Source organism: Ailuropoda melanoleuca, chromosome 3 (genome assembly GCF_002007445.2).
Source record: "Ailuropoda melanoleuca isolate Jingjing chromosome 3, ASM200744v2, whole genome shotgun sequence".
NCBI lineage: Eukaryota > Metazoa > Chordata > Mammalia > Carnivora > Ursidae > Ailuropoda > Ailuropoda melanoleuca.
In genome coordinates this window covers 46,583,870-46,597,625 of record NC_048220.1, presented here as the reverse complement: position 1 = coordinate 46,597,625, position 13,756 = coordinate 46,583,870, and the positions used below count along the sequence as shown (strand labels likewise).

At 44.1% G+C, this 13,756-nt stretch overlaps 1 long non-coding RNA gene across 1 annotated transcript in view; it reads left to right on the top strand.

Annotated features, from left to right (window-relative positions):
* Positions 1-13,756, top strand: part of LOC117801510 — an 81,168-nt gene that overhangs the window by 20,521 nt on the left and 46,891 nt on the right. The window contains exon 5 of the long non-coding RNA XR_004624089.1: positions 5,683-5,763. This is a non-coding gene — a long non-coding RNA (uncharacterized LOC117801510). The remainder of the gene's footprint in view (positions 1-5,682; positions 5,764-13,756) is intronic.

Genomic DNA, 13,756 nt, shown 5'->3' with positions numbered 1-13,756 from the left:
GTGACATCATTTATTTTGTTTACAAATCTGAATCTGCGGTTTGGGCAGGCCTTGGTGCTGGCCCTTCATCGGTGCTCTACTTAGCATCAGCTAGTGTTGATGCTGGCTATTGGTGGGTGGGACTCCGGGTGCGGCTGTCACCCAGAACACCCACATGTGCCCTTTCCCTGGCTGACTGGTTTCCTCACAGCATGATGGCTGGCTTCTAAGGGCAAAGGTCTTCGTGTGGTCCAGGTGGAAGTTCTATTGCTATTAGGACTTAGCCTTAGAAATCATGTAATGTCACTTTCTCCAGTCATGGGCCCACCTGGATTCAGGGGAATGTAACCGTCCCCCCCCCACTTCTCTATGGAGGGGTGTCAATATCCCATCCTAAGAGTAAGTGGAATGGGATATACTTGTGCAGCCATCTTTGGAACATTCAATCTACTAACATATGTTCTGTGAAGACGGTGTTTTAGCTTTAAGAACAGTGCAAATAGGGGTGCCTGGGTGGCACAGTGGTTAAGAGTCTGCCTTTGGCTCAGGGCGTGATCCCGGCGTTCTGGGATCAAGCCCCACATCAGGCTCCTCCGCTATGAGCCTGCTTCTTCCTCTCCCACTCCCCGCTGCTTGTGTTCCCTCTCTCGCTGGCTGTCTCTATCTCTGTCGAATAAATTAAAAAAAAAAAAACAGTGCAAATAAATTGCATTTCCTGCATGCCAAATACAGTCTGAAGTTCCATACTGTATGTGCCTGAGCATAAAAAGCATTTTTCCCTATAATTATCTTGCAGGAAATAGGGGCTGGCCTCATATTCTAGTATCTTCTATAATGGGGTATTTTATTTTGCACAACTAAGTACTGTTTGTGTAAGAGATATAACCTGAAACAAATGCAGTGTTTGCTTGTTTGGAGATGGTTTTAAAGGGCATGTGCTAAGATCTGTGAGAGGGAAGTGAAGAAATTTTGACAAGTTTTGGTCATTCTGGGTATGTGACTTCACATGAGAGTGTTCTAGGTAATTGAAAATAAGTGTTTTATGAATCAGTTTAAAAAGCGAGAAAGTAAGTTATACCCACAGAATAAAGGGTGGGGGGATCCACTCTATTCAGAAATGGGCACCTGTGGCTTGGGATAAAATTTTCTGTGTCAACATTACACATTTGTCTCAATTAGGAAAGAATTGAAGGTGATGTTTTCCAGAAACTGTGTAAGATCATCAGAATTGGCTTAAATGATGACAAAGTCAGTGATGTCAAAGGTGGATACATAAAGTTTGAGTAAAATAATATCATGAAATATGAGTAAGGAAAAATACTGCTTCTAAATTAAGATTATTTTATACAATTTGTAGTTGAAAAAGCTGTTAAAAATTCATAAATGGCTGACTATATCATCTCCATTGTTCTATAAATATTTGCTTCATATTTCCATAGAGTTTACATTTTCAAATTATTTTTAGAACAGTATTAAAATGAATTTAAGAAATATTCTCATTTTTAGTTTATTAGGGTTATTTTTCTCTTTTTGACTGTGTTCAGTCAAGTTCAAAACTGAACTATGTTCAGTTAGTCAAGTGATTTAAAATATTCCAAATAGATTAAGAGCAACCAAATCTGTGTTTTAACTAATATCATTATCTCTGTGTTCCAGTGCCTGGGACGTACTGGGACCCTGGTGAACGTTCTTTGAAGTGAATGGATCTCTTAGCTCCTCTCTCTCATTTTGTACTTAGTCTGTAAGGCCAGGGGAGGAAGGGAAATGAGACCCAGCAACCACTTCTTTTTTTTTTTTTTTTTTTTTTTTTAAAGATTTTTTTATTTATTTGACAGAGATAGACACAGCCAGCGAGAGAGGGAACACAAGCAGGGGGAATGGGAGAGGAAGAAGCAGGCTCATAGCGGAGGAGCCTGATGTGGGGCTCGATCCCATAACGCTGGGATCACACCCTGAGCCGAAGGCAGACGCTCAACCGCTGTGCCACCCAGGCGCCCCCCAGCAACCACTTCTGAGTGCTTGCTCCAAGGGATCCCCTGCCCACTACCCCCACTGCGCGCACACACACAAATATTTAAAATGCAGGAGGAGGAGGGATGCCAAATAAAGTCACTCAACATTTTGAATGTTACCTGCCGTAGGAGAAAGAGGACATAAAGCATAAATATTATGACAACCTTTTGGGGCTTGGCCAAACTCTCTGCCAGGTCATCCCTTGCCTGGAGGAAAACTCTGAGGGACTAGGTCACACAGGCCAATCCAAGGAACACATTTATGCCACTTCCTGATTGAACTTTTTGAGTGACAGGATCTCAGGGCTGCCAGTGGTGGCCCAGCTCCCATAGGCAGTATGCTGTAGGATTAAGCTTGTGTTTGGATTACCCAAGTGACAAGAGTCTCATTTCTTGGACTTAGGGGGCTGCTGTGGAACCACGGTTGCCCATGGCATGCTGTTGCTGCAGGGGCAATGGGCCAGCACTGAATTGGAGGCCCGTCTAACAAATGATACAGACCAATTCTGAATGTGGAGGACACCCCAGAGCCTGAAATGTTAGAAACCTTCCAGCATTTTCTTTTAATCTGTGCATGGAAGCTCTTGATTTCTATTTAGTATTCTCTCCATGATGGCCCCCTCTCCTGTATTTTTTTCCTGTGAATTTTAGCTTTTAAAAAATCTCTTTATTGTCTGAATATCAGATGGGTTTGAGGACATGTGAGCTTTGGAAAATGAAAGCTCTCTTTCTGAATGGCAGAATAGGTACTGATTTCTACTGCAGACTGGTCAACTCTATAGGCATGGTAATGTACATGTGAAGGAATAGTGTTTCATAGAGCATTTTTTGAGATCTTCCCTCTAGTTAGAAAAAAGTGCCTGGTAAAAGGAGAGTAAGTCTTCAATAAGGTTCTTGGTGGAGAGGTCTTTGATGTGGTTACCGATGCTTTGGCAATGGTATAACCACTGGAGTAGCTACTAAAGGTGTTGACTAGCAACTTACTCTTGGGATGATCTATCTCTTGATTTTTTTTAAGCTATGAAGCAATATACAACAAAATCATGTGTGCAGGGAGAAAGTTAGCAATCCTATTGGTGATACCTTAATACTGCTTCATGAAGTGTGAAAAAAATATTAACGATATGGTGTGAATAATTCCATATATGTCTGTATGTTTATTGGTTTTCTTAACAAGTTTTACCAAAAAAGCACTTTTAACTTGGTTGGTCTCATCTAGCAATATACTGTAGTTATGGTCAGTATTCTATGTCAGTGCATACAGCTTCAACTCATTCTTTTTAATACCCATATCCACAGGATGCCTATACTGCATTTGAGACTGTTGTGTTCTCATTTATTTTATTTTATTTATTTATTTATTTATTTATTTATTTATTTATTCGATAGAGATAGGCACAGCCAGTGAGAGAGGGAACACAAGCAGGGGGAGTGGGAGAGGAAGAAGCAGGCTCCCATCAGAGGAGCCTGATGTGGGGCTCGATCCCATAATGCTGGGATCACGCCCTGAGCCGAAGGCAGACGCTTAACCACTGTGCCACCCAGGCGCCCCCTCATTTTTTTTAAAGGGGAACCCTTTTGTACTTTTGGCAGGAATGTAGCCACTGTGGAAAACAGTATGGAGGTTCCTTAAAAAGTTAAAAATAGACTTACCATATGATCCAGCAATCACACTACTAGGTATTTACCCAAAGAAGACCAAAATACTAATTTAGAGGGATACATGCACCTCGATGTTCATAGCATTATCCACAATAACCAAATTATGGAAACAGCCCAAGTGTCCATCGACAGATGAATGGATAAAGAAGATGTGGATAAAGAAGATTATATATATGTATATAAAATATACACACACACACATATATACATATGTACATATATATACACACACACACACACACATACATACACACGATGGAATATTAGCCACAAAAAAGAATGAAGTCTTGCCATTTGCAGCAACATGGACAGACTAGAACATATGCTAAATGAAAAAGTCAGAGAAAGACAACATATGATTTCACTCATATGTGGAATCTAAGAAACAAACAAATGAACAACGGGTGGGGGAAAGAGGCTAACCAAGAAACAAACTCTTAACCATAGAGAACGAACTGATGGTTACTGGAAGGGAGGTGGGTGGGGGGATGGGTGAAATAGGTGATGGGGATTAAGGAGTGCACTTCTTGTGATGAGCACCAGGTGTTGTATGGAAGTGTTGAATCACTATATTGTACACCTGAAACTGGTATTATACTGTGTTAACTAACCAGAGTTTAAATAATAATAATAAAAAACCCCAACTCCTCACTCCTATTGGATTTTATAGATCCATAGTCAACACAGTAGCCATTACCTACAGGTGGTGACTGAGCGCCGGAAACACGGCTGGTCTGAGTGAAGATGTGCGTGCTCGCGCGCTCTCTCTCTCTCTCTCTCTCTCTCTCTCTCTCTCTCTCTATATATATATATATATACACACACACACATACATATATCTATGTAGAATTATATAGCATTGCATCCCTTTTCCGCTTTTGAGGACTCTTGTGATTCCTGGTCCTCTTGGACAGTCTTAAGATAATCTTCCTATCTAAATTCAACTGTTCAACAACCTTTGTCCCATCTGCAATCTTAATTTCCTCTTGCTATGTAACATACATATTCACAGGCTCCAGGGATTAGGGTGTAGGGGGTCTGTCTATCCAAGTGCCAAACGGTATATGCTGTCTTTGGTGTTGTTTTTGGTTTTGGTTTTCTAGTCTTAAATCTCTCTTGGAGTTTGTATCCATTTTCTAGGACTGCTGTAACAAATCACCATGAACTAGGTGACTTAAAACAACAGAAATGTCTTCTCTCATAGCTCTGGAGGGCAGAGGTGTAAAATCAAAGTGTGGGCAGGGTAGAAGGCCCTCCAGAGGCTCTAGGGAAGAAGCCATCCCTTGCTTCTTCCAGCTTCTCATGCAGCCAGACATTCCTTGGCTGATGGCTGATACATCATTCCAGTCTCTGCCTCTGCCTTCACATATCTTTCTGGCCTTCTCTTCTCTCTGTGTGTCTTCATCTACGTCTTAGAAAGATACTTGTCATTAGATAGAGGGCCCACCCAGATAATCTAGTCTGATCTCATTTTAGATCTTAACTTAATTACATCTATAAAGCCCTTTTCCCAAATAAGTTCCCATTCACAGATTCTGGGGTTGAGGATATGGGCATACCTTCTGGGACACCAACTTTCAACCTACTGCAGGTATCATGCCACATCGCATATGTAGCATTGCGTTATTCTTGAAGCAACTGCATAGTATTTCATGGTAAGATTATACTTGAACAAGTGTCCTAAAGATGGACGACTATATTGTTCCATTTATGGCTTTCCTTTTAAATTAGTTGTCAAAATATTTTGAAATGGCTTGTAAGTTTTCATAAAGGTGTAAACTCTAAGAGACGGAAGAGCTGATTTAGACTGTCTTATGGGATTGTGCTGGGAGCAGAATTTAGCAAAGGAACTTGGAAGAGGATATCAGCTGTGCCCATCGCTGTGGAACTTGGAGGTTATTTCACACTGAGGGAGGTGCTGGAATCCAGCTGAAATATTTCACGCTTGTGAAGGGACCTGAGGTCATTGTGACCAGGAAGTAGGATAGAGCACTTGTTGGTTCCTTCCCAGCATTCTCTGCCTTTCCAGGTGCAGTGAGCTTGCTCCAACAATGAGGGCGTATTTACAGACGGCTTGAGGATCCTTGGAGAGAGGCGTGCAAGCACCCAGGTATGCCAGCGTTGGGGAGCAGCCTTTTCTCCTCTGGGGAGAGCGAATGTCCTGGAACCTGTTTACTGTTTAACCAAGTGCTTGCCAGTATGACAGATGTCCTGCCCACACACCGCGTGGTCTGTAACTGTGTGGCAGCAGCTGGTTAAATCGCCCTCCTCATGCGATTTCACATGCTGCATTTGGTGCCCTCATCTTCTTTTCCCACAAATTTTGCAAGTGAGAATTTCACATGTGAGTTGCAGTTTGGTTCGTCTACCCACTACCCTTCCCCCTCCACACACACACTCAGCCCTTCAAAAGAAATCACATCGGGTAAACTTGGGCCATTGTGTTTCTTAGGTAAGGCTTTTAGATAAAACCCGAGGTGAGGTTCTGCCCACTTCCAGTGGCTTCCAGCCCAGAGGCAGTTTGTGTAGATTGTATTACACAAAGGCACGATTCAGGGAGGGCTCCAAACAAGGGCATATTGTATCCCTGTCGCTTTGTTGGGAGTCCTGTTAATGGTTGACGTGCTCTGTGTCCTCCAGTTTAAATATATATGTCCTATTTGGCGGGAGCAACCTGAGGACTAATACTTGACCGTGTGTGCAGACTGACTGCATTTGAGGGAGACCCAAAACCCTGGGTGCAAATGGCCTGCCTCCCCTCCCCTCTCCTTTCCACCAGCTTTCCTCATCATTGCCCTCTCTGCCCCTTCCCCCTGCTAGCTTCTCATGTGACTCCAAGCCCTCAGGGCCCTCCCTGGGACTCAGAGCTAGCTAGTATCTCATGGCCTGAAGCGAGGGGGCAGTAGGCACCCCAAACCTGACAGGTCAGAGCAGCACCCTCTCCCGCCCCCAAAGGAAGTAACTGCTTCAACGCAATGAGGTGGGACCCTCTAGCTCCTTGTGAGCCGGGATGGATGTCGGTATGTTCTCCATAGATTGCTCAGTCAGACAGTCAGATGATAACACAATGTCCAATTCTCCATGCTGCCCTCGGGAGGAGATAAACAAGCTGTCTTCCTAAACAGAGGGAGAAGAAACCCTCTCAGCTCTCTGCCACAGACAGCATGGAGCTCTAATACAGCTAATACTAATATAATGCCTGCAGACAGTCCCTGAGTGCTCACTATATGGCCGGCACTTTTCAAGGTGATTCCTATCAGTCTTCACAAGAACCCCTGGGAGGTGGGCATTGTGACTGATGCTGTTTATTCAGATGGGGAAACTTAAAGCACGGAAAGATAAGTGACCAAGGTCATATCTTAATAAGGAGCAGCTTCAGGGCTAGAGCTCACGGGAAGACGACCCCACCACAAGGATGGGCAGTGCTCTCCCTGGCCCAGCCTAGTCCTATTTGGGGACACTGACAAGGGCTGGGAGCAGGGGCAAAGAAAATGGGTGCACATTGGGGGGAGGGGCCGTTTCTCTAATTGTCTGTAATGTAAGGATGACATAATACTCCGTCCCGGGCTCCGTTCCCATTAGATTCGATGACCCAGCAAGTTCTGCAGAAGGTAAGAGTGATTGCTCCTATTCTTTCTGTACACACGCCATATATTAAGGATGGCCTTTCCTTTATCATAATTGCCCCCTGGAGTAGAGATGAAAAGATGGTAAACGCCCTGTGTCAGTTTTAAGGAGGATCCAAGGCCACCTCTTTTCGGAGCCTCGTTGGCCATGTTCGCTCAAGTCAGTACAATCAAAAGCATCTTCTGGTTCTATGTTTGAAGAGATACGGTCCTAATGAAGGCTGTTCAGTTACAATTTGCACAGGGCTTCCCGGGGATCTCCCGAGTGCCCTCGCTGTCATCATTTGTCTCCTTGGAATTTTATCCACTGGTTGTGGCATGGACTGACACCATTATTAGTCAGCCAAGTGCTTATCTAATCAATTCCTTGGGTCAGAACTAGGGCAGCTCCATATGGGGAGAAGAGCCTAGATCATGTGAGGGAGGGGCAGGGGGCCTTCCCCCATGCCTAAAAGTTCTCCTCACTCCTTAGGAGCACCAAGGCTCTGGCATCTCACCATTAGATTCTATGCTTGCCTTACACATTTTCCCCTCCAGGCCTTTGTGCCAGTCAAGACTGACTTGGGTTGCATGTAACAGCAATCCAACTTCCGTTGTTTCACCAAATCATTTGTTTTTCTCACGTAAGAGGTCTGGGATCACTGGTGCAGAATGGTGCACACCGGAGGAGGCCACCCAGGGCTTCTGAGCCGGGGCCCCCTGCTCCAGCACCTTCTGTGTGTGGCTTTCGTCTTCACAATGGTACGATGGCCGCTGCTCCTCCCACCCACACTCCAGGTGAGATGAGGAAGAAGAACAAAAGGAACAAAGCTCAGTGCCAGCTAAGTCTGCCCACTTTCATTAGGCAAGCGGTCTCTTTCCCAAACCTCCACCCTCTAGACTTCCTCTCAGATCCACCGCTGTCTGAGAGGATGTTTGGGGCGGGGGAGGGTAGTCAGTGGTTTTCACGCGTACGTTGCTTCTTTGGACAAAGTTGGGAGTGGCTTCAGTAAGGAAAAAGGGGAGGTTGCCTCTGAAATAGGGGACTGGCAAAGACCGCCACCCCATCTCTAGAACAGGAATATGTTTGGAAAAGGTAGCATATTAAGTTATTAATACTATAATAAAAATTGGGGTATAGTAGCATGATGCTGTTTTCCCTCCACTAAAGGGACCAAGGATCATATAGGGACACTGGACTCTGTGGCATGGGGGTGTTGAAAAAGATTAGGACCAGAGGACAACAACTTTGTCCTCATCGCCCATCTGCTTAGGGTTGGCCTTGCTTCTGGGATGGGGTTGAGTTTCCTCTGGTCCAGGGTGTCTGACCCTTGGTACTACTGACATTTTGGCCGGCGTAATTCTTGGATGCGAGAGCCGTGCTGCACGCTGTAGGCTGTTTATCCTGGCCTCTACCCACCAGATGCCAGTAATGCTGGCCCTCGCCCCCCGCTGTGATAACCAGAACCGTCTCTGGACACTGCCAGATTGCCCCTGGGTAAGAATCACCCATCCAGTCTATTCCATGTGGCAGAAAATTGCTGACAAAACTCCTCTTTTTCCTGGTTTTTGAAATGAAAAGTGTGGTGTCGACCTGCTCCCCGGCATTGGAACTTGGCCAAGTAGGACAGCAAGAGGAGTGCCCCCCGGCAAGATGTGTCCTGCACATCTGCACAGCAGCTAGACCAGGCTTCCTCTGGCCTGGCCTGGATGCAACCTGCAGGGTGGCCCCCACCCCCACCCCAGTCCCTGGACTTTTGTATTGGAAGCCCAGCACCCCAGGGGCCACACTGTGGGCTGGTAGGTTTTAAATAAACATAAAAACATGGGATGCCCAGTGAAATTTGACTTTCAGATAAACAACAAATGGTGTTTTAGTATAAGGAGGTCTCACACAACATTATATGGGAAGCATGGGGTCTGCATTTTCAGTCTGGATAGTTACTGGGATCACCTTGTGCTGCCATGTTTCATGACGTTTGCACAGCCACTTCCTGGTGCTGCTACCTGGTATGCTGGCAGCCAAAAGCTCTGATAGAAAGGTGTCACACAGAGTCTGTGCCCTCACCCTGACCTTGAACCCCAAGTGGTGCCAAGCAAAGTCACCAGGCACTCAAATTGCAGTTCTTATTTCTGTACCCTCCTATCTTGAATGCATCAGGCCCATTCATTTTCACCGGCTAAGCGATCCTCTGGCTGGGCTGCTCCCCTTGTTCTCCATATCTGGGGGGCACAGAGGGTGTCCCCCAGGCAAGGGGCAGGATTGTGTTACCGGAGAAAATCCAGGTCATCCCCAGACTCTTCAGGGCCGAGCTGCCCACACTGGAAAAGTAGGACACTTGCCTTCTTCAGAGACAAGCATTGACATTCCCCCCTGAAACACTCAGAAAAGTGGTTCCCAAAGTGGATCCCCACATTCAGCTCCCTGGCCCTGCTGCAGAAGTGCCTCTGACCCACCAGCAAGCTGTCTTAGGAAGCCACAGGGTACATGAGCACGTTCAAACGTAGAGGGGTCCTGCATTAAGGAAGCCTGTTTGACTTTGTTTAAACCAGGGTTCCTTCACATTATCTGACAGTCTTTTCCTTGCCCAGTACCTATTACCAGAATGTACTTGGGCATTTACTGCCAATGCAGATAACCTGTCGAATAGCAGACAATGGACAAATATTTATTATGCATATTATAGTGCAGGGCCAGGTGCTTGGGGTATAGAGGTTTGTCCTTTGTAGTTCTTAAATCAGTTGTAAATATTTAATTAACTATAATTATTTGTTTAGTGTCTGACTCCCCCAATAAAAGTTTCATGAGGGCAAGGATGTTACCCCTCTTACTCACTATCATGTGGCCAGCCCGTAACAGTTCCTGGCCCATTGTAGACACTCATTAATTATTACTTGAATCCATAGAGAAGAAGAAAAAAAAGATCTTTGTCCTTTGAGAACTTCCTTCTAAGACAATGGTTCTCATGGGACCGCAGAGCAAAATCATGGGAGGAAGTTTTTTAAAATACAGGTGTCTGGTCCCCACCGCTGGAAATGATGTAAAAAGATGGGGAGATAGTGTTCTATAGACAAAGCTGAGGTTCTAGACAATGCCCCCGACTCTTCAGGAAGCACATACATACCACACTTGGAATTAGGCTGCATTGTTGAGTTCTCTCTTTTGTCTGTCAAGGCTGGCAAATCGGAGCCTAGCTTGTGCCCCTAAGAGGCCCCAGGAGAAAAGCCACTTGGAAGCTAAGGGCTCATCAGAGTGCAACACACTTTTCTTTTCAAGGGACCAAAATAAAGCTTATTTAAAATAAAAACAAAACTCCTAGAACATGTCGGTGTGCTGAAAATGGAATAGACTGCCCACTCATTTCCAGAAGGCATTTTTAACTCTCCTTTTTGGTCCATAGCCTGGGCTCTGACCTTCAAGCCTGCCCCTAACCTCTGTCTTCCTCCTGTGAGCTCCTTACTGCTCACACATTATCCTCTCATGAGGCTCTGAGATGATTTGTCAGAGCGCACGTTTAGTCCCTGGCTATCCTTGAGACAGAGCAAATACGTGTTCTAGCCCTAGCAGGTGTTTGGCTTCCCCACCTCTCACTTCTCATCACTGTCCCCAGTTTAGTTGGGGGCAAACCATCTGCCTAAGGAAGGCTTTCTAGGGAAGACTTTATACACACACATACCGCGTAGAACTCCAGTTATATGCGGTCATTATAAAACCTGACTTTTTGATTTCTGCACAATGCTTTGAACATTAATGAAAGTCTAAATATAACTGTCTCCTCAAGAATCTTGGGTATACAGAAATTTGAACTCATTTAGTGTATCAGGATCTGGTTTGCCACACACACACACGTACATATATATAGTGTCTAACAACATACTTTTCAGGGGGTTTAAGTGCCTTTTTGCACTGAATTTTAGTGGAGGTGCATAACTTCTTTGTTTACTAATGTGTGTATTCCGTTATGCAAGTTTCCATTCATTGTTCTACTGGAACATGATGAATTGCCAGCCTAACTTGGCTTCTGAATCCTTATCCTCAACAGCTCCCTTCCTTAGAAATGGTTAATTCTTGTTACTTATTTGTATCTGTCTCTTTCTTACATGATTACCAAAAAAATAATAATAGAACAATTAAAGAGATTTGAGTCAGTTGCTAAAAAGCCAGCATTCACAAAATCCTAGAGCATAGGACCTAGCAGTAGCTTAAGTGAGTGATGCAGTATGCTACTTACAAAATTTGGAGCAGGACTTTGATATAAACTAAGAGATTTTTCAGTTTGGCTTGTTTTGTTCCAATAAACTGCCCTTTCTTTGTTAAACATGAAAATAAACCCCTGTTGTTCTGTGTGGATCCTTCTATTCCTTTTTCACACCGACGTCTCGTCCCTCTCAGAATTTAGCTGCACTGTCTCTGGTCCAACTGAGATGCTCCCTCAGGGCTCACAGCCTGTGCTGACGTCCATCATAGCACGTGGCCCTGTCATCACAGTGTTGTCTGTTTCCTGCGGTTGACCGGCAGCTCTCCGAGGATGGGGGCATTTTGTTTAGGGCTGTTGAGGGAGTCCTCTTCAGCTGTCCTGGCTAAGACCCTAAGCATTGCTGGCTCACAGAGGGCGGTGCCAACCCCAGACACTGACCTCCAAATTCTTCTTTCCTGGCTGACTTCTAGAGAAGATCAGTCTACCAGGAACCTGTTGGCCACTCCAAGGAAATGTTAGCTCTGAATTCTTCATGGTGTTTTAGAATGATAGGATCTCCACAGCACAGTAAGTGCAAAGATGGAGGAGATACTCTCCTGTTGTTTTTTAATGTCAAATTTCATTGATTGCTGCTCCTTGTTATTTCCTGCCATCTTCTTGCTTTGGATTTAATTTGCTCTTCCTTCTCTGATTTCTTAAGGTAGGAGCTTTGATAACCAATTTGAACACTTTCTTCTTTTCTAATAAAAGCATTTAGTGCCATAAATTTCCCTCTAAATACTATTTTAACTGTATCCCATGCATTTTCATATGCCTGTTTTTATTTCCATTCTGCTAAAATATTTTTAATTGCCCATGAGAATTTCTCTTGGAGCCCTGGGTGGTTTAGAAGGGCATTTCATCATTTGCAAATATTTGTGGATTTTCCAGATACCTTTCTGTTATTCATTTCTGGTTTAATACTGGTTATGGCCAGAGAACATACTTTGCACGATTTCCTAGTATTCTTAATTTGTTAAGGTTTATTCTATGGGCTGGCATATGGCCATGTCTTGGCGAATGGTCCACGTACACTTAGAAAGAGTGTGTACTTTGCTTGTTGTTGGAGTATTCCACAGACGTGAGTTAGGACAAGTTGCTTGATGTTTTTCAGGTTGTCTTTGTTCTTTGTATTAATAACCAAGAGAAGAGTCCTGAAGTTTCGATGTTTAATGCTCACTTTTCCCTTTCATTTCTGTCTCTTTCTGATTCAAGTATTTTTATTTTTTTATTTTTTAAAGTATTTTTTATTATCATATGTTAGTCACCATACAGTACATTCCTGGTTTTTGATGTAAAGTTCCATGATTCATTAGTTGCGTATAACACCCAGTGCACCATGCAATACATGCCCTCCTTACTACCCATCACCAGCTCCCCTCTGAAGCCCTCGGTTTGTTTATCAGAGTCCATAGTCTCTCATGGTTTATTCCCCCTTCTGTTTACCTCTCCCCTTCTTCTCCTACCAATCTTTCTACTTCTTATGTTCCATAAATGAGTGAAACCGTATGATAATTGTTTTCTCTGCTTGACTTACTTCGCTTAGCATTATCTCCTCCAGTCCCGTCCAGGTTGCAGCAAATGTTGAGAAATTGTTCTTTTTGATGACTGAGTAATATTCCCTTGTATATATGGACCACATCTTCTTAATCCAGTCATCTGTTGAAGGGCATCTTGGCTCCTTCCACGATTTAGCTATTGTGGACAATGCTGCTATGAACATTGGGGTGCATATGGCCCTTCCCTTCACTACGTCTGTATCTTTGGGGTAAACACCCAGTAGTGCAATGGCTGGGTCATAGGGTAGTTCAATTTTTAACTTTTTAAGGGACCTCCACACTGTTTTCCAGAGTGGCTGTACCAACTTGCATTCCCACCAACAATGTAGGAGGGATCCCCTTTCTCCACATCCTCTCCAACAATTGTTGTTTCTTGCCTTGTCTATCTTTGCCATTCTAACTGGCGTAAGGTGGTATCTCAGTGTGGTTTTGATTTGAATTTCCCTGATGGCTAATGATTTTGAACATTTTTTCATGTGTCTGTTAGCCATTTGTATGTCTTCATTGGAAAAGTGTCTGTTCATATCTTCCGCCCATTTTTTGATTTGTTTATTTGTTTCTTGTGTATTGAGTTTGAGAAGTTCTTTGTAGTTCTTGGATGCCAGTCTTTTATCTGTAGTGTCATTTGCAAATACCTTCTCCCATTCCGTGGGCTGCCTCTTAATTTTTTTGACTCTTTCCTTGGCTGTGCAGAAGCTTTT